At 40.1% G+C, this 21898-nt stretch overlaps 1 protein-coding gene across 7 annotated transcripts in view; it reads right to left on the bottom strand.

Annotated features, from left to right (window-relative positions):
• The window catches only part of Utx (Utx histone demethylase), a 148679-nt gene that overhangs the window by 73477 nt on the left and 53304 nt on the right, over positions 1-21898 (bottom strand). For 2 of the 7 annotated variants that reach the window (XM_072002296.1, XM_072002297.1), the window contains exon 2: positions 8442-8506. The exons of the other annotated variants lie outside the window; for them this stretch is intronic. The gene's annotated coding sequence lies outside the window, so the exon portion shown is untranslated. The remainder of the gene's footprint in view (positions 1-8441; positions 8507-21898) is intronic. 7 annotated transcript variants of the gene reach the window in all.

Here is a 21898-nt window from a genome sequence, read left to right as displayed (position 1 = left end):
GCTTTAACGATTAAAAAAGAGAAGAAAAAATAAAATTATTCAAAACTCTAACCCCAATCTGAAATACACGAAATTTCACCTCGAACATCGTTCAAATCTCAGCTCGATTATAATTGAAAATTATCCTTCTACAAACTCTACGCGTGAGAAACCTATCGCACGATCTTCCCTAGTTTTCTCGAAAAAATTTCTCTAACGTCGCGTTTTAACATCCTTCGATCTTGCTTCCTTCGATTTTTAAAAGACAGGAACGCAATTGGCTAGCGGTTAATCGACGAGAATCGACCGATTAATCGGAGAAATTCGGAGCTGCTCCATTGCTCCGATACCTGGAGGGGCCGAAGGGTAAACGGGTCAATACTTGGAATGCGCTATCCGCTTTAAGGAATGAAGCGTTAAGGGATGCGAAGAGGCCGAGCAAGCTCTGCAAGCATAGGCTCGATGGTAAACGAGGGAGGATGTTCGCTCGATCGTAGCCACAGATACGGAAAAAACGCGCGGTGTCTTCCGCTTCGCTGGATATATCAACCCCTTGAACGACGACGCACCGAGGGTGCAGGAATTTCAACGAAATCTTCGTCTGAATTCTCCAGAAACGCAGTTTTTTTCTTTCTTACACGCGCATCGAACTCTTACGGAAATCTTGCGCCAATGTATCGCGTTCGTTGGACAGCGAAGTTTTCTGCGTTTACGGGAAATTTCGAAGCTGCGAAGTAGAATCTCGAAACGAGGAAAATGGCTTGAACGCGAGAAGCGGCAATGTCGTGTCTTTGGAAAGATGAGTCAAACTCGGTATCGAGTTTGCAAATAATTGTACACCCTGTGTAGAGAATTGCAGAGATGGGTACACGTTGAAACGTTCGTTTAAAAGACTGTTACCCCAGGTTTGCTTGCGAACAAGAACCGCGAAATCTCGAATCGGTTGGCTGTACGTGAGTTCGATGCTTTGAGTTGACGGTAAAACAACCGCAAAGAGGGTTTTTTTTCCATTGTTACTGAGAAATTAATGGAGAAATTATGTTCATGGTACGGCAACTTCTTGCGTTCTAAATGTTTTTATTACAATTTCCATCTGCAAAATTGTAATAGTATACAGAAGTGTAACAAATAGAAATAACGAAGGATCGTATTCAAGTGAATTGTAAACATCTAATATTAAAAAAGATAGTAAATGAATGTATAAAATAGAACATGGAAAGTAGTTACTGTCTGTGTCGAAAATTATTGCAACATGAATTTTTAAATATATCTTTCAATGTTAATATCTCAATTTCCTAAGTACCGAAATCGATGATTACATTTGATCGACTACAGTCTATCTTCTTCAAAATTCGAAATTTTCTAAATTTGCATACACGTCCGCGTTCTAATTGCACGTGGTATAGAAAATATTTTTCAGTCTCGATAAAACTGTCACGATTATATTCTCGAAGGAAATGATGCATCAGATCGATGCCAGAGAGTGGTGAATTGCGTGCACGTGTATAGCGACGTGAAACACTCTAGCAAATGCGATTGTTCGTTTTTCATGGCGAAGATAAAAGGGATCTCCAATTATAATTAGAAACAGTCGGATGTGCGCAGAGTGACGTTATTTTGCGGATTAACAAACGCAAACGTATCGTAATTCCGCGTATATATTATGATAATTACGAGATAATATTGTTCCACCAGTGTAGTCACAGGAAACAGCAGAAAATATGTTATTCAATAATTTTGAGAGTATCGCGTTTCAGGAAACGCTGCTGACATAACAAATGCTCGAATACTTGCATATCTGTGTGCATAATATATATAATATGCGTATAAGTTCGCTTTTTCTGTAATTAAGCGGATATTCCTCTTTTTTCTCTCTGTCTTTTTTTTTTTTTTTTTTTTTTAAATAAAAGTTGTGTGTTATAATAACGAGTTACGAGTTATTTTACACCTGTGTCACTCTCCATTTATTCGCCAACAAAACGCACTGAGGTATTTTAACGAACTCGATACAGATAAACATAATAACGAAGAAAAATCCTATATTAATTTTCAAAAATTCTTCCGTCAAACATGCCAGCCTTTTGACCTCGATTTTTAAAAATATCTTTAAACTATCAGCATCCTACGAGCATTTAAATTACAATCATCGATCTTCTTCGCGCGCTTTCTCATGCGCATTACGGATATTTTTGCTTGTATTTTTATTGGCAACGCGGTGATCAACGTGTCAACCGAAAACCACCCTTTCAAAGTGCATAATTAAAAGTTAATATTTCCAGCGTACTGTATATCGCTTTGCTCTCCTTCTCTCTCTCTTTCTCTCTCTCTCTCTCCCTCTCCTTCCCTCGAAATAAAAAAAGAGAGAAGAAAAAAATTAACTCGCCGGAACGATTCCGCGGAATTAATATCAAAAGATCGTTGAACGGCTGCTGTTTAAGCAAAAAAAGAAAAAACGAAGAAGAAAGAAAGAAAAAAGAAGGAAGGGTGAATCGCGAAGAGGTGAATGAAAATTAAGCGGCGTTTCCCTTCCCAGACCGTTCTTTTTTCCCATTACGTGGCGAGGCGCGGGCCACGATGCAATTTTTCCATTGAAAAGTTCTTTCCTAGCGGAGTTGAGGCGCCGACCGAGAGCCGCGATTCTGCGTCGGATTGTAATTTCGCGCGTGTAAACCGCACAGAAGGAAAGAACACTAGGCGAAGGATAAGTTGCCGCGCGATGCCATCTGATATCGCGGCGCAATAAGCTTCCACGACTCGCATTGTCTCGCTGCCATATGCGCTGCTGCCGTGCATACGTGACAACGAAGCCCTATACCTTTGCGGTCTGTCGAGAATTTTACGACTACCGCGAGCGATTACATCGCGTCCTCGATCGATTAAAAACAAAGAAGAAAAAAAAAAAGCTGTAATATACTACGTAATATACTACGTGTGGTTTCGCTTTGTTGGAGACGAGATGCACGCAGATAGTTGCGCACAGTGGAAAACGATAAAAGTTTTCGGTGAGAATAATAGCACGCGCGTGCTGCTCTTCGTTCGTTGGCTTGTAATTATAACACAGCGAAGAAAAATACCTTTTTCCTATTTAAACGTATATTAGGTTGTGGCAAAGGCTTCTTTCGTCTTATAAGGGAAACGATAGACGCGTAACACTTTTTGTTCTGCTTTTATTATTACGATCATATATAATTCGAAAGAAGAAACGTGGCGCATCTATTGTTTCCTTACGAAACGAAAGAAACTTTCGAGACGACCCGGCATACATTTTATCAGCGTTCGTGTACAATGTGTTCTTCCCTTTATTTTTATTATTAGATAGAGCGAATTCTGATTAGAAGAATTTAGTATAAAATAAGTGACAGTGGTCCAATCATCGAAACGAAGTACGATATAGTTAAACAAGATGAAAATGTGGCGAGTGCGAGGGAATTGGCAGAAATACATGGGAGATATAGTAATACGTTGGGAAAGGCCCGATCGCAGATATTGAAAAGGCAAAACCCGATATCGAAAATTATCCGAAGCGCTTAGATTCCTCGAACGCTGGCAACCTGATAGAAAAAACTAGATATTCCGAAGTAACGAAATGGTCTCCGTAAAAAGGATGATTTTATAAAAATGGAAACAGCCAGTGACAATCGCGCGAAAGCATGGCAACCTGATAGAAAAATGTAGATATTCCGAAGTAACGAAATGGTCTTCGTAAAAGTGATGGTTTTATAAAAATGGAAACAGCAGTGACAATCACGCGAAAGCATTCGTGCCAGTGGAAAAAAGGCTTCGATGATTCCAAGTACGAGAAGGAGGCAACTCTGCAACTACTTACACGTGTCGAAAGAATTTACGTGACCTAGCAGCCAAACAGATACGGAGAAAATCGCGAAAAAAGAAACAAGAAGATTCTCCTTTTCGTCGCTTATTTATTCACGCTTCCTTATTCGTGTTATCATTTATTTAACGAACGATACTATACCGTTCTACGTCAACACGAGCATTACATCTAACGGTGACCGCTTTAAGCGCAGCTGAACATCGGTCCGGTGATATTCGGTGCGCTGCTCTGCCAGTAGATTCGGTTCTCCCAGTTGCTCTCTTAAGTTGATTGGCACCGAGTAAACTGTGCCGTTCCAGGTTGTCCGAAGAAATCCGCTAGAAGCGGCAAAACGAAAACTTGTTTCTCTCTTCGGAAATGTGTGCAAAATGAAGAATGCGAAAGCCAACGTATCGTCTGCAACGTGTTTCTCTTTGCCGATTTATCGATCCTCTTCGCGCTCCTCGAACGCTGCCATTTAAATTTGACAGAAAAATTGATTCGTACGATAAATACGAAGACGTTTGAAGAAACTTGCGACACGTCGGCGACCGCGATATTTCGATCGCGTTTCGCCTCGTTTCACATCACACGCGTGATACAACGACGAAAAACGAAATGAAAGACCTGCTCGAAGACATCACCGCCCTAGCGCAGTTGAAATCTCGCCACGCGTACAAACGTTCTATTTCAATTCCATGAAACTGCTATACCTACCTATGCCAGGCTGCTATTGCAACACGCGCCGCACCAGCCAAAGCAAACCAGAGCGAACTGAGGCAAACGGAACACGACAGAAACCACGTCGGCCAAGACTCGAGACGATATAATTATCGCTCGCGTATCACACAGGCCTGAATAACGTTCCACCGAAAGCACGCTTCGACGAAGAGTCTCGCGCGCCAATTCTCATTCATTAAATCGGCGACGTATTAAACAGCTACAGTACGTTATATTCGTTAGATTCGATTATATGCAACACTTTCCACCGACACAGGTGTTTACGTTCAAAATTACATGGAGTATCGTAGTGTGTCGGAAACGACTAATCGGACCTGCGTTTCACCGCCTAATCGTCTCTCCAGCTATCGTATTATACGTATTTGGCCAGGATTCGCAAGGAACGTGAGCTCGATCGGGCAAACTTATACGCCGCGCTATCATCATCTATGCATCTCGTGGTCGCCGTGTACCGTTGCATTCGAGTTGCCGTACGCGGATAGTGGACGAGGAAGAGCGTACGAATACAGCGACGCTTCCTTAACGTTAACGTTATCAGGAGCGACCGGTTTCAAAATTTTATTTAAAATCCTACATTCGTCGTTATTTCTTTCATTCGTCTATAGATTTACGTAAATACTTATATTAGGAAAATTGAGAAATTGATTATTATCGTTATTATATTATCGCAGATAATTATCGTTAACTGGCCACAGGTTAGAACCTTCTGCGATCGATTATCGAGTGTACAGAAGGAGAAACGTCGATGATTAGACGCGTACTCGTGGGAAATTTAAAATAACGAAGATACGGTGCTCGTTGTAATAATATTCGATAGGTAAACGTGACGATCTGTAAGTTGTAATAATTTCTTTGCGTCCGAGCTACCTGTGTCTCCTCTGACGCATCTTCGTTACAGTTACCAACGAAACATATAAATTCGCGTTAGAATAATAATTTGAAAAGAAAAACATAAAATCGCGTAAAAATCAACTGTCTATTTATTACCACATTTGGTCGTCGTTAGGCTAATTTTATTACGCGATCGAAATATCTTATCTGCCTTATCTATCTCTATTATCCGTTAATACCAATAATTCGTATCTCGTGAAGCACAAAATTTCGCTAACGATCCTCGTTACTTCGATTATGTATTTACGGCGAAGGCAAAAATTCCGTTGCCAAAATCCACTTCACACAGGGATAATCGTGGCCATTTAGAGAAACGGTATATATCAACACCGGTTAACGCTACTGCATTGCTACGTGTACCGGCGCGAAGAAAGCAACGGTAAAGAAAGAGGAAAAGCCTTGATGCAACAAGGGAGAAGAGAGACACGGTGGACGGGAGTAAGAGAGAGAGAGAGGGAAAGATAGAGGGAGAGAGAGAGAGAGACAACCGGCTGCTCTGAATGGAATAGCGAATTGACTTTGGAGGGAAATCCGTTCCCCTGGTCCCGCTTGCTGCCGCCACCTTCCTCGACGCCACGCTGAATCTTGATTGTGTAACTGTCAAAGCGTTTCCTCCTTGCGAAACGGGTAACGTATATCGACTGCATCGAGGAGCAAGGGAGAGAAGCTCGTGTATAATGACAGAGACGTAGCCAGAGGTTCGCTTGCGATGCATTGCATAGTAGCACGAGTTCGCGAACCTCTGTCGTGTACATCGTGTGTTGCTGTTGTTGCTACTTTCGCAAATGGACGAACTGAGACTACGATATTTTTATTCCTTCGCCATACAAATATCGCAAATGGATTATTGGTAAGAACGTTGTAGGTGATTTAGTTTCTTTTTTCTCAAACGTGTGATGATAAATTTAGATGATGATTTTAATCGTATGTTTGATCGATGAGAATTTTAATGCAAATTGCAAGCTCTTCTTTCTTGTGTCTCATATATATTTATGAGTACATTGATAAATAATAATGGCTAGAAAAAACGAGTAAATGGGCTAAGATGAAATGATCGAAATGTACGAACTGATTTCCCAATCGTCGAATTCATTGGTGTGCGCGTACATTCCTATTGTTGTATGAAAAATTATAACAATTGTAGATAGTAGGTAGAATCTTCTATTCCGTCAGTTGTAGTTATTCGACGGTTAGTCGAAACTAGTCTGTCCGCGTAGCATGAAACACAACATGTGCTAATAGTTTTTACAATCAATGTACGTAAGAGCGAGATGCGCGTCCCGTGTTGTTAATTGCGAGATCGTGACACGGCCAGTCGTGAGAGAGTTGGGCAACTTTGTTCGCGCGACGGAAACTGTGCGCTCTTCTTATTGATCCGTATACAGGGTGGCCCAGATTCAAGCGACCGACGCTATTCAAATTTTCCTGCTCCTTTTTTCGTTCCATAAACGAGCTGCATATTTAATCATTCGATTTTTTAAACATATTTCGAACTCGTTGCTGATACACGTAGATATAGTTAGTTGAGTGTGAAACTTAAATTCAATTTATTGGCATCATAATTAAATTGAATCGCCAATGAATGTGTTAAAGTTTAAATTAGCGAGGAATCCAAATTCGATTTACTGAATCAATACTTGGAATGAATTGTCAACGAATGTTTATGCACCTCGATTAGCGAGGAAAGCTAAATTCAATTTATTGGGTCAATATTTGGAATGAATGTATACATCTAGATTAGCGAGAAATCATATTCGGAATGGATTGTCAACGAATGTGTTTATCTAGATTAGCGAGAAATCTACATTCAATTTATCGAATCTATATTTGGGATGAATTGTTAATAAATGTATACATTTAGATTAGCGAGGAATTTAAATACAGTTTGTTGGATCAATAATTAGGATGAATTGTCAACAAGTGTATACGTCTAGGTTAGCGAGAAACCTAAATTCAATTTATCGAATCTATATTTGGGAATGAATTATTAATGAATTTAGATTAGCGAGGAATTAAAATTTAATTTGTTGGATCAATAATTGGGATGAATTGTCGACGAGTGTATACATTTAGATTAGCGAGGAATCTAAATTCAATTTATCGAATCTATATTTGGGAATGAATTATTAATGAATTTAGATTAGCGAGGAATTTAAATTCAATTTGTTGGATCAATAACTGGGATGAATTGTCAACGAGTGCATACGTCTAGATTAGCGAGGAATCTAAATTCAATTTATCGAATCTATATTTGGGATGAATTGTTAATAAATGTATACATTTAGATTAGCGAGGAATTTAAATTCAATTTGTTGGATCAATAATTGGGATGAATTGTCGACGAGTGCATACGTTTAGATTAGCGAGAAATCTAAATTCAATTTATTTGGAATGAATCGTCAACGAATGTACAACTTTGGATTAGCGAGAAGTTTAAGTTTAGTTCGTTGTATCAATATCTGAATCGAATTAGGTTAGTGAGGAATTTAAATTCAATTTATTGGATCGATGTTTAGAACGAATCATCGATGAATTTATACATTTACATTAGCGAGGAATTTGAGTTCAATTTATTGGCTGGATACTTGAAATGAATTGTGTACATTCAGATTAGCGAGCAATTTAGGTTTAATTTACCGAATCAATATTTGAACTGAACTGTCAATGAATGTATAACTCTGGATTAGCGAGGTGTCTAATTTTAGTTCATTGAATCAATATTTGATTCGAATTAGGTTATCGAGCAATTTATATCGAGTTCGTTGCATCGATATTTGAATTGAATCGTCGATAAATGTATATACGTATCTAAATTAGCGAGAAATTTTCAAAGCAATCAAATCATACGGAGTTTCTATTAAATCGACTGTTAGCTAATCCCTTATAAATTTTGGAAGAAATTGCTCATCGTGGTTGACAAAACGGGGATCAACGATTGTTACAAATACATTGTTCACTAAGGATATAGCGATACAAAGATAGATAAGAAAGAAAGTATAAGAGTAAAAGTAACACTTACTCATCCGGCAAGTTGATTCAGCTTAAAGCATTATACACCATTACTTCGTGTTTTAAATTACTTACCTGAAACAAAAAAAAACCAATGAATCAATTAAAAGACATATATCATATTTTTAAACGCAATTTATATTCTAATTTACAAGATAACATAAAGGAACGACAAATTCTTTTTAATTGAATATTCGATCGAATATTAAACGTTAAATGAATATTAAACGAATACCACAATTGTGTAATTCATCGTGGGCAAACTGTGACCGAAGATGGAACACTATGTTCGTTCACGTAAAACGAAAAATCTCCGTAAAAGGCAGGCGCCTACGGAATACGCTCGCATCGCCGCGTCGCGGCGCCGCACCGCTGAAAAGAGCCGATAACAATTCCGATCGAACTCTGAAAGCCGGCCGAAGCGACCGCGCACACAAAAATAACTCGGTGTGGAACGGTCGTTCGATAAACGCACATGTTCCAGGAGCATTGTACTCGCGCGCATATAGAATGTAAACTCAGGTTGAATAATTCTTTTGTGAACGATTTCCGTCGAAACTCGCGCTCTCCCTCGCCCACCGTATCACTTTTCTTTATTTCTGTTCCCCCTTTCGAACGAGGCATTTTTCACCACCAACCTTCTCAGGCCGATGCTGGACTTTCTCTTTTCTCCCTTGATATCTTGAAATTTGCAAGGGGAGAGGAAAGTGAAGTCGAAACGCGTGTATCGATAGAGAACGTATTCCGTCACTTTTATGGAATCACATAGGTACGATTATACACGCGGTATACGGTGACGATATATTTTGCAGCGAACGAAGCTTAGGTGGAAAGCTTCGAAATTGCTTGGTGGATTATTTTTACGGATTTCTGATTCGTTGCCACGTCCACCGACTGTGAATACCAATGGCAGACGCACGTGTCTTTAACACAAGAATTGACTGGCTTTACAATTTTATTTTAAAATTCCTACTTCGTGTTATATCTTTCTTCGCAATGATGTAATGACTTTCGCAACGATAACTAAAAGAAGAATATAATAAATTTTATTTTGTCTCTTATGTATTCAAACTGAAAATAATCCTGTATCAAGCCTACTTATATCAATACCAGTGAAAATGACTGGTACTTGTCAGAGTGTAAAAGGGTCCTGCAATGTGTTTATCGAACCCCAATTAATCAGTTTCCTCGTTTTGTACAACTTGCCACACGTTTTTCAAATTTTTACCGCGTATCGTTCGATATGACGATATCAGTTATCAGGAAAATTCCGAATCGATCGCTAGATGCTAACGCTAGAAATACCATAGCCAAATTGACTGGTTCTACAATTTCATAAATGTGTCAACCCTCCTTTAAGGATCATGGTTCCAGATGGATCAATAATACCAAAAATGTACTACATAACATGGAATTCCTGTAAGAAAGTAATAAATCAATAAATATAAAAATATTCTATCATTAGGTATTTTTTAAAGACCAGTCATTTTCGCTGGTTTTGGTAGAAATAGCTTCGTGTTAACTATCGCTAGTTCTAGTGTTAACAACGTACGAGGACTAGAAAGTATCACGCGGTGAATGGTAGATTCAGAGACCGAGTACACAGATAGAGAAAAAGCATAAGACACGATGCCGCTAAAAGTGTCCGTCGAAACAAAAAGAATCCACAAAAGGCAGAAACTTCCAAATATAAAAAGCACAGAGACGAAATAAATAAATCAAATTTCTGCCTAGTAAGTAGAATAGTAGCCTGTCCCGTTCTTTTAATCGCATCCACGAAAAGCAGGATTTAGCGGGAAAATTCACGACGCACGATATATTCGATAAATCTGGGTATTAAATCAACGACTTTAAAAACACGCGAGATTCATTTTTGAAGGGTCGACGATGGCTCAAACTCGAGCGCGTTAAAGGGTTGAGACTCGTAAGAGCAACGCAATCACCGCGATATTAGCGGGATTGGTAAAGGTTACACGGAGTGCCATTAAGTCGACGCGACGCGATATTTGTCTTTCCTCGAAAGGCTTCGTTAAAAAGAGCTCGAGAGGGTGTAGTCAAAAAGAATGTCGCTCTTTTCACTCTTCTTCTCTCTTGCTATCTCATACGCCAAACGCGCCACTTCTTCCAGCTCGAGTAGTCCCGGTTATTGGAAGCAATTGGACAAAAGCGCAGCTCAAGGTACATGCAAAAAGCGTTTTCATGTCACTTAAAGATTGCCACGGTACTGTACGGCACAATCATGTTCCAAGATCCTACACGTCTCGAGGATCCTTTCGATGCTTACGTATGCCATACAGCTATATATTATACGTTTCATGGGTCGAGTACCGTGATAATTATTTTAATTGCTGCCTCTGCCCGTCATCCATGACTAGGTTACGTAATTACAAGTATAATCCGACTGTCGAACGGTATAATCTTACTAGCATCGAGAGTAGAACCGCTGACAAGGTCACCGGAGGTGTTCTTGATTTAAACTTAGCATTGGTCTTGGCCATCTCTTAAAATAGAACGCGGTTATGCGATCAATTACAACAAGCGTTATTTTTCATTCGTTCGGCTATTAGCGGAACGCCGTGTATTCGTGCAAATTCATATTTTTATGAACGTAAATTAGATATATTTATTTATTTTCCTGCTTCGCGGCTCGCGGAAAGGCACTTGGCCCGTGTATTTTCCAAACTCCCACTCGTTCCCGTAAGACTCTTTGGAGTTTTACGAACGTAACCGAAACAGATCGCACGTAGACGGAACATTGTCTGGCTCATTGAATATCGAAAAAGGTATTCCCGATATTTCTTATATTTTTGTGGCTGCAAATTTTCCAAAAAAGTGTAAACATTCGCCTCGTCTAATCGCCAGGCTCAGTTAATTTACGCACTCGAACATCTATATCTCGATCTTGATCTTGTTTCAACGAGGAGAACAGTTTTTAGTTAGCGTTTTGTACAGGGCAGATGTTTGATAGTCGGTCCATTTTCATGTCCATTTTCATATTTACGTTACCATAAAAATGCGTAATCATTGCACAAACGGACACGGTCGCTCGATAATCCTCCTCTGTGTTTTCCATCGATTCTATTTCGCTGTTTCGACAAAAAGGATGCCACGGTTTAAACAACTACGGTACCAAACGAACCACTTTTCCCGTTTTCACGTTCCATCCTCGTCCTTTTTTTTTTTTTTTTTTTTTTTTCAATGACAATGACTGTGAATAGCCCGTTCACAGAGAGTCGTTTATCATTTTTGCCTGCATAATTTGTACGCGAAACGTGTAATTACCATTTGGTTGCAAAACGAGCGAGTACCTATTCAAACGGAAGCACATTGGGACCTTGATTAACCGGGCCTCGAGTTTTTTAATTAGCCGAGTTCCTGTTATTCGTGCTTTTCATTAGCCGATACATGAGAAATACACAGGTGATGCCGAACGAATGGGGCAGTTTCAACGATTCTATGGTTTATTCGCGTATCGATATTAATCGACGTTAATTGAGTAGAGTTCTGTGAAAAAATCAACCTTTTGGAGAAATACAGCGTCACTTGATAAATCATTTTCACCCTGCCACGAACCTCGAATTTTTATGTTTCGATTTTGCTCTCATTTTTGGCGAATAGAAAAAGCACGTAACGTTTTGGAGGGATTATTAACGGAAGATTGAAACGAGAAATCGTGCACGCCAGCAAGACTTTTTTCATATTTTTTGGCCAAAATTGAACGTATATTTTAACGTTAAAAAGACATAATTGCATGGAAAAGCGTACTCGAAAGGACGTAGCAGAATTAACGCAGATATTACCGAACGTCTTTTCTCTTTCCAGTAAGATTTCTCAAAACAACGCTATTGCCACTAACGTTAGATACGATGGCCTTTCTATTCCTCAAATAATAATATTTCTCCTTGCATATTACTCGTTCCGTGGAAATATTAAAATAAACGAAAGATCGTTAAATGGCAAGTAGCCCTGCTCTTGCAATTGTTCATCGTCGTTTGATTTATCGTGTCTGGTAGCTGAACACATCTTGTAATTTATTGGCTCCCATACAAATTCTTCTGTCATTCGTTACTTTCTGCGTTACGTAACGTGTAGCATCGAAGAATCTTAGGAGTCTAATATTAGAAACATTAATTAACTCTCTCGGATGACTTGATTGTATGATTGGAAAGTTACAGGCATATGCACTCCGGTCCGTAAGCGAACAGCGAATATTATACGAAGCGTTAAAAAAGAAATACTTGACAAAGATACTTGGAAATTATGAACCAAGCACGTAACAACAATACGACGATTTTGATACTTCCGTTGCAGATCTAAATTATCCAACCAATTAACTAAAATCAGAATGAAAAATGTTTCGTTCTAAATAAATCACAGACTATCTGCAAGAGAAGAAAGAGATACTTTGTCTTTTCGTCTTTTTTCCAGTTCTAATTCAATCAGCGAATTTATTTACGTTTAAAGTATAGATCGTTGCGATTTGCAATTTTTAACAATTCCGTCTACGTAATCCGATACTCCGTTTTAAAATTAACCAAAATATATATCACCACACGTATACACGTACACACAGGCCACTTGAAGAGGCCACATGTATCCAAAATTCTATTTGGAAAAGAAATATTTCCCATGTTCGCTGACAAAATCGCAATGATATCGAAAGAATACAAATATAGATATAAATAATGCGGCGATACAAATTAAATTATGCAACGTTACAGAGGGTTCGAACTTGCCCCGTTCAGCCCATCCCCTATACCAAAAGCAATCTCAGCCAATACACTTTAACCCTCGCAGGTAACAAAGAAAGCTTCGTGGTAGCTCAAAAGATTCAAGCACATCCTCGACCACGTTACTCTGCTGCGTACCTTCTACATTCACATATAGACCGTACACAAAAAGCAACTTGGCCGGAGAACTCGTTCCCACATGGTGTAGCAGTCCGTTAAAGACACGTCGAGATCGATCGAACGAATAAATCGTGGCTACTTGCTCGACGTCGGTGTTTTAAACTTGAACGCGCAGCCAATTCTCAGAGAAGGTTCACCATAATGTCCATACATATCATAGCGCCAATATATATATGCATGACGTATATATACGTTGTTTAGCTGGGAGCTATTCGGACATTGAATGGCTTATCTTTGGGTAAAAAAAAAATTAATTATTTAACGTATAAATTTAATTACAAAGTTAGAAGCGAACATTATCTACGATAACTAACTTAACATCGTGAGATAACAAAGTTTACCACCTACGAATGGTAACGATCGTAAAAACAGCGATCGTAACGATGTAAACCAGTCTGATGTATATTGCTAAATGTTGTTCTTTTTCTTTTTTTTTTTTTTTTTTTTTTTTTTCAATGATACTGCAAACGTATCTGGTTCCCGCCAAACGTTACGCATCGTTAAGGACGATTATGGGCCTGTCGTTATATCGCGTCTCGTAATTAAAGTGGTTAGAAAATGTACTTGAAGACCATTCTCGAATAGAATGTACATGTTGATCGATTGGCTGCAAGAACAGCGAACTTTCGGAGTCTGTTGTTTCTTATAAAACGTATAAAGAGGATAAATATCCTCTACGATATTTCTAATTAGTATATTTCTAATTATTAAAGTTTCAGTATGGTTCGTTAATTCTCTAAGAATTACGCAACAAGAAGACAGCTTCTAGCCACTGATCTATATATTTTACAGATATACGCTATCGATAAAAATTAGGCTAAAGTGTCGAGGTTTACGAACGATGGTGTACAACGTGTACTACCCTAAAAGGGATAAAAGAAGGGGGATGGTAGAAAGGAGAGTCGCTAATCGGTCGAGGGTTCGATCCTCGCAGCTCTACTCCGGCATCTGGCAACTTCGAATATCCACCAGCAACAACCCTTCCGCGCCTCTTTTTCAGACTGTCGGAGCTATCGAAGGAAGGGTTGCAGAGTGGTCTGAGAACATATACATGCACACAAGCACACGAAGAAAGGGCGAGTTACCTTTCTTTCCCCACCCTGTCTCGATGTACGCGTGTAGAATTACCACCGTGCGCCTCTTCTTTCTCCACGATCGAGCGCGCACACACCGAGGCGAACAGGGGATGGTTTATGTATCTAGCAGCTTGGAATCGCTTGGATCGTTTCCACGCACGTATAGGGTCTGGTAGAGAATTCCTACCTTTTACTTTCTTTTTCTTTTTTCTTCGTTTTTTACGTTTATTCCGTAACGCGTAATACGTAGATCGCGAATGTTTTACCAGCGATATCAAAGAATTGGAATTTACATAGAAATTTGTTTCGTCTACAGAATGTCACAGCGAGTGCTCTGTTTCGAATATTGCGTCTACTTTTGCGAGTCACAACGCATTTCGTTGTAGGCTTTTGGAAGGTTTAATTTCTCGAAAACGTCGGCAGTCGAATAACTTCGAGTGTCAGGTTGGTGTAAATTGCTAAATGTTGTTCTTCTTCTTTTTTCTTTTTCTTTTTTTTTTTCAATGATACTGCAAACGTATCTGGTTTTTGTAAAATGTTACGCATCGTTAAGAACGATTAGGAGCCTGTCGTTATATCTCGTAATTAAAGTGGTTGGAAAATGTACTTGAAGACCATTGGTATTCTTGAATAGAATGTAGAATGATTTTGATATTTTCCATTCTACGAAGTCCATTGATACGTAGCAACGCGTAGTTTTGCCAATTATAACGATGAAGCGTGCAAGTAATTTTTAACTTCGTTTCTGTGTTCGCGTGACCGACTCTAATTTCTAAGCCACCGAGCCGAAGTAAATAAATACGTACTTATCTTTGTTTTTGCTCCGTGACACCATATCTCTCAGTAAAAAAAAAAAAAAAACAAACAGAGGCATAATATACACGTCCTTCTCACAGTGTCATATCTTTCGCTCCGCTCTGATAAAAAAATTTCTGCTTTGGCAGCAAACAAGACGTTCGGTACGAAGGATGGACCAATTAGCTGTTTTCGACGAGTATACTCGTCGCGAAGAAACGATATTTCGCGTTACGACGAGCCCCGTCGTTAATAAAATTCAAAAATAAGACAGTCCTCTCGTTGCAGCTTAACTCTCTATGACAACAGCCACGCATACTTCGTGATCGACGAGTATACTCGTCGCGAAGAAACGATATTTCGCGTTACGACGAGCCCCGTCGCTAATAAAATTCAAAAATAAGACAGTCCCCTCGTTACAACTTAATTCTACATTATAACAGCCACGCATACTTCGTGATCGACGAGTATACTCGTCGCGAAGAAACGATATTTCGCGTTACGACGAGCCCTGTCGCTAATAAAATTAAAAAATAAGACAGTCCTCTCGTTGCAGCTTAACTCTCTATGACAGCAGTCACGCATACTTCGTGATCGACGAGTATACTCGTCGCGAAGAAACGATATTCCGCGTTACGACGAGCCCTGTCGCTAATAAAATTAAAAAATAAGACAGTCCCCTCGTTACAATTTAATTCTACATTATAACAGCCACGCATACTTCGTGTTTGACGAGTATACTCGTCGCGAAGAAACGATATTTCGCGTTACGACGAGCCCCGTCGCTAATAAAATTCAAAAATAAGACAGTCCTCTCGTTGCAGCTTAACTCTCTATGACAACAGCCACGCATACTTCGTGATCGACGAGTATACTCGTCGCGAAGAAACGATATTTCGCGTTACGACGAGCCCCGTCGCTAATAAAATTCAAAAATAAGACAGTCCTCTCGTTGCAGCTTAACTCTCTATGACAACAGCCACGCATACTTCGTGTTCGACGAGTATACTCGTCGTCGCTTACTCTTTGCCACGCGTCTTAGATACACGCTTTTCAAAGAACTCGCAACAGCCAACTGGTTAAAGGAGGTTACGAATCCGTGGAAAAAGTCGACGAATTCGCTAATAATCGTTCGCAATCGAGCAAAGTCTATTAATACAATCGGAGTTACCTAAGCCAGCCCGGTAAGGAGCGATATGAAAGAGATTTCTCCTTCTAACGAGTATAGCAGCAACCTATCGTAAGTTGAGAAATTTCTAGGCGATCGACTAACTGATCGAGGATTTTATAAAAAAAACACTAAGTTCGGTTCTAAAAACGGTTCTGCGACACTCTCGAGCAAGAACGAGCATACTCAAAGCGCTGAGAGTATCCCGAGAGTTGTGGCAAGTTCTGCGTATCGTTTTATTAATCTCGCGGGCGACGTATCTTCCAAGTCCATGTCGCACACTCTCCGGCAATTCGACGCGATTCGATCGTCCTGGATTTTCATACTTGGGATGAGAATTCTTGAATGCACGCGCCTTGGTGCGACATAATCAGAGACGAAGAAAGTATTTTAGACGCACGAGAGTTTCCAAAATCCTAAGAAACTTCCGACTAAAACGTGTCTTTGCATTCCCCATACCTGCAGGAATAATAACGTGCAGACATTTGTCCCTTAAACCGTAGAGACAGCTATTTCACACTGAGCTTCTCGCATGGTGCTAGATAGAAGATCTTCTTCTCCCTCTGTCTAAAGAAAATTATTTAGCGAAAGTCTTGCGACAACTTTCATTTACAACGTTCGCAAATGTAATACGAATTTTTTCCAACTTTTCCAACAGGAATTCCCTACAGGACGTAAAAAAAAACCGCGTTTATAGTTTGACAGTACCATAAAAACAGTGGACAAGTTAAAACGAACAGATTGTACGGCACGATGATCACGAGAGAAGACGAGCCTTCATCCTAAATTTCTATCTAGTGGGCTGGCAACTAATTGACAAACTAATTGACAAAATCCGCAATCGCTTAGTTTCCAACCTAATATCATCCGAAAATTCCTTCGTCCAAACTGTCGTGTCTTCCTGCCGATTTCTCGTATACTAAACTCAAAAATGGAGTGACGAGAACGCCGCGGTGCGCCCTTCCTTCGTTCGTTCGCTATCGAGTCCGCGTACTCGTATACTAACTTTTATAGTAAACTGAAAAATAGAGCGACGAGAAAGCCGCGGTGCGCCCGTACTCTCTTCCTTCGTTCGTTCGCTATCGAGTCCGCGTGCTTGCACCATTTGAAACAGCGATGCTCGCGCGTGCACGCGCGTGGACCCATACACTTGCTCGTCGATCACAAAAGAATCTCTCGGTAGACGTGCGTGTACACACGCCGAAAGAAAAAAGCTTCTCGCGTGTATGCACGCGAGAATCTATTGTTCGTTCGGCCGTATAACATACGCGAATGACAGGCGGCCCACCGCCTATGGATTTCTTTTTTTTCTCTCTCTTCGCTCGTACTCGTTCGCGCCAGCTAACGGAGCCCAGGATCGCGAAAACCGATGGAACTGACGCACACCTCGAATAATACACGGAAACGTGGCATTCAGAGATCCTCGTCTGGTTTCCAAGAGAACGAGGAATCCCAATTTTTAGGAGCAGAAATTGAACCGGCGTACCATTGTTCTCGGCTCCTTCCGTATGGGGATTTTCCCTTTCTTTTTTCTTTTTTTAACAAAACCGGTAGAAATTGACGTATTGTTCGGACTGCTTGTTCGAAAATTGATGCGATCGGAGCGATTAAAGGGTTTGTTTTTCCAGACGGGAAGGTTTGTTTCGTCTATATAGGCGGTAAATAGCGAATGTTCATGCAAATTCATCTTTCTCACGCTGTTACGAGTTTCATTAAACGCGGATCGAAATTCCTATAAATGCGCGACATCGTAAATGCGAGAGATTTTCTGATAAATTTGCAAGTGTTACGCGTATCATCGCGTTTCTCATCGTACTCGTTATTTATTATTTTCGTTGCATTACGAGTACGAGATTAAAAGGTGAATAAAGATGAAAAGGATAGAAGATCCGGTTAGCTTGTGCTTGAAGATCTGCCGCGTGTACGCATACGTTTGTCTCTGAACCGTTGGTACAAGCCGAAAGAAGACGTACATGCGTGAGAAGATACGTGGAAGATGTAAGGTACATATTTTCTCGCAGCTTTGTAACGTAGATAATTTAAGCTTGACAATGTCCGAAATCTCTCTGAATTCTCTTTCTCTCTCTGAAGTCTTTTATCTGCTCTGATATGGTTCGATCGACACGAGGCAGGCGCAAATATCGTGGGTGTTAATCGCGGTGAAACGTTTCAAGACCTACGCATACTTGTTTTGACAGTTGTAACGCGATCTTTATTGGCGTGCGTGTATCGAGAACGTTGCTCTAACATAACAAGAAACTATACAGGGTGTTTCAGACTTAAGGATCAGCCGGGTAACGAATGCTGGTAAATGGGGGATGATAGGGAGAGACACGGGCTGCAACGTTGATCGATACGATCATCGGCTAAAGTGTTGTAGAAAAAGGAAAAGTATCGTAGAGAGACGATATATAAAAATTTACTGGAAAAAAAAAGAAAAATATTGTGACAAAATTCATTAGAACCCTAGACAGGCGTCATACTTGAAACTTATAGATGTAAGTACTTGGTTCTTGCAACCAAACTCGAATGGTCACAGTGTAATGGAAGATACGCTAATTTCCTGCCTAATCGTGAGAGAAATTCCGGTGAAGAATTAAAATCCGGTGAAGATTTTGCAAACCTCAAGCTACTCGAAGATTCACCGAAATATCCGCGAGACCAAAGGTGCTGATTGATTGTACGTGTTTAAGCGATCACCGTTAGAGCGTAGAATAAGATATTTGTTTATACGAATAATTAACGTTTTATGATAATAATTAGATATTTATCACATATACGAGCCATCTGGAAGCAGCATCGATAGATTCTATAGATCGAAAAGTAAAGGAAAGCGATGATGTTACGCTCGTTACATTTATCCTAAAATTTGCCACCATTTATCTCATCTTCTTGTCGACGATCGAACTTACGCAGTGAATCGTTTGTTTCTTCGGAATTGTACGTTGATCGTGTACTTGTACGATGAAATTAACGCTTCGAGGGTCGTACGTCGTGACAAACACATCGCCTGAATTGGCGCGTATTTTTGGGCGATCGAAAAAATTGAAAAGATTGCTCGAGAAATTCGTTTACACTTCCATTCGATTTACGTTCATCGAATTATATCGATGGCATTTCGTTTCACGAAATGTTTCTTTCCCCATCCTTTACGCAACTCGAATATTCCATCCTTCCGGAACGTCCCAGATTTTTCGACAAAAAGCTTGTCAATATGATTTTTTCTGTCGACCAAGCAAATAAAAATGAACTTTCGACGAGCGACGTTTAACGAGCATATTTGAAGAACTAGTAACGTTTCTCGTAGCTTGAAAACAATTTTTATCATTTTGTTCGATTGTTTAAAAATCGGAACGAACTTTCCGAGCAATCAATATTGTACCTAACATATCGATAACGGTTTCGTATTATACGAGCGTGTAATGTAAAAACACTTTCATAACGTTTCGTTCCATTGCTTCTTTTACCGTTTCATTTAACAGTAGCTAACATTTTTATAGCACACCGCGTTCAGTATGTAAGACGCGAATTCGCAAACTGTCTCCAGTCCGCAAACTGTTAACAAATTATACGCAGAAAGATCAATTCCGCTTCCGAAAAGCTAGCGTGTACATACGTTTCTATTACTATTGGGTTGGCAACTAAGTGATTGCGGATTTTGTCAATACCACCCAAATGACAAGATATTATTTTATTGTCGCATATCATTTTGTTTCAACAGAGCAAAATGGACAGTACATAGTTCGCTAAAATAATAGAAAACGGCAAATGTCTCGTCGCCGTTTCCCGCCTGTCGTTTATCGACACGTCATATTATCCCAAAGAATTCTTCCTTTCAAGAAGAAAATAACAGATGCGCGAGGTTTTTCCTTCTATTGGGTCGGCAACTAAGTGATTGCGGATTTTGTCATTAGGTGGTATTGACAAAATTCGCAATTAATTAGTTGCCAACACAATGTATTATTTTATTGTTGCATATCATTTTGTTGCAAAATGGACGGTACATAGTTCACTAAAATAATACAAAACGGCAAATGTCTCCCGCCTGTCGTTTATCGACAAGTCATATTATCCCAAAGAATTCTTCCTTTCAAGAAGAAAATAATAGATTCGCGAGGTTTTTCCTTCTGTTGGGTCGGCAACTAAGTGATTGCGGATTTTGTCATTAGGTGGTATTGAAAAAATCCGCAATCACTTAGTTGCCAACGCAATATATATTCATTGCATTAATATACGAGATTAATTGATACATAATATAAATTAAAAAAAAAACATTTCTCCTATCTTGTTATGCTCATCGGTACACTGACCTGCACTTGCCCAACACCCCATAGAACGGACACAACGATGGCGTGCGATGGATAGGCGGTTGCTCGTCGTCGCATGCATAATGACACGCGCTCGTAGGAATCGAGCGGGAAAAGGAAAGGAGAGATTGTTTCCCCGAAAAATCATCGACGATCGTGCACGTACTACGTGCATGCATATGTATACGCTACGTGGCGCGGTTAGGCCACTAGCCGACGAGGGTTGCGAAGCATCGAAAGGAGAAAACAGAGGCATAGAGAAAGAGAAAGAGAGAGAGAGAGAAGAGAAGAGAACGAACTGGAACCCCATAACACGAGTCTCGCGATGCTCGTCGACCCTCGTTATTCAATCGAAACAGAGCATTACTCATTTATTGTCTCGCCCCTGCACCCTCTGTGTATTCCTGTTCGATGGCGCACGAGGATTTCGTCCGCCAGTTGCGACACTTGCAACGCGCTTTCCAACGACACGCTGACACGCACACGCTCCGTGTGAAAACCAGCGCGACATACGATCGACTATGGTTTCGACGCCTCTTAAATAAAAGGCCACGTCGGAAAGAAATTCATAGAATTTTCTCATCTTGACAAGTGGTAGGAGGCGATGAGAAAATTGCTACCGCGTTCTCGTACAACGCGATGGTAGAGAAATTGCACGAGGAGATTCCGTAGATCGTTAAATGCTTGGCGTCGATAGCGGCGCAACGCGAAAAACGTAAATTTCAGAGGGCAAGCTTACGGGGGTAGTGTCGTTCGCGAAACTAAAATTAGGACGCGATAGATAATTTTGATCTTTGACGCAAAACTGACGGAATCGTAGACGCGTTTCGCGCGATACAGAGATAAATACACAACCAAAATTTCCTTCCTATTCGAAAGCAGATTTGCAAGTTCTTCGATCGTCCCGCTATCGATACGATCGATTCTACGAACGCAAAAGCACATCGTTGCTGTGTAAACGTGCGTAAGCGACGAGTATACTCGTCGAACACGGCGAATACGTGGCTGTTGTAATATAGAATTAAGCTGTAACGAAAGAACCGTTTTATTTTTCAATTTTATTAGCGACAGGGTTCGTCGTAACGCGAAATGTCACCGTTTCCTCGTGAAACGTAGCTCGAAAACTTTCTTTCGTTTCATAACAGACGAACAACAACTTCTGTTTTATATTATTTTATTCAATTACGTATGATCCATTTCCTTCTACTCCT

The sequence above is a fragment of the Bombus fervidus genome, chromosome 4 (genome assembly GCF_041682495.2).
Source record: "Bombus fervidus isolate BK054 chromosome 4, iyBomFerv1, whole genome shotgun sequence".
In the NCBI taxonomy this organism is placed as follows: domain Eukaryota; kingdom Metazoa; phylum Arthropoda; class Insecta; order Hymenoptera; family Apidae; genus Bombus; species Bombus fervidus.
This window is presented reverse-complemented; position numbering and strand designations above follow the sequence as displayed.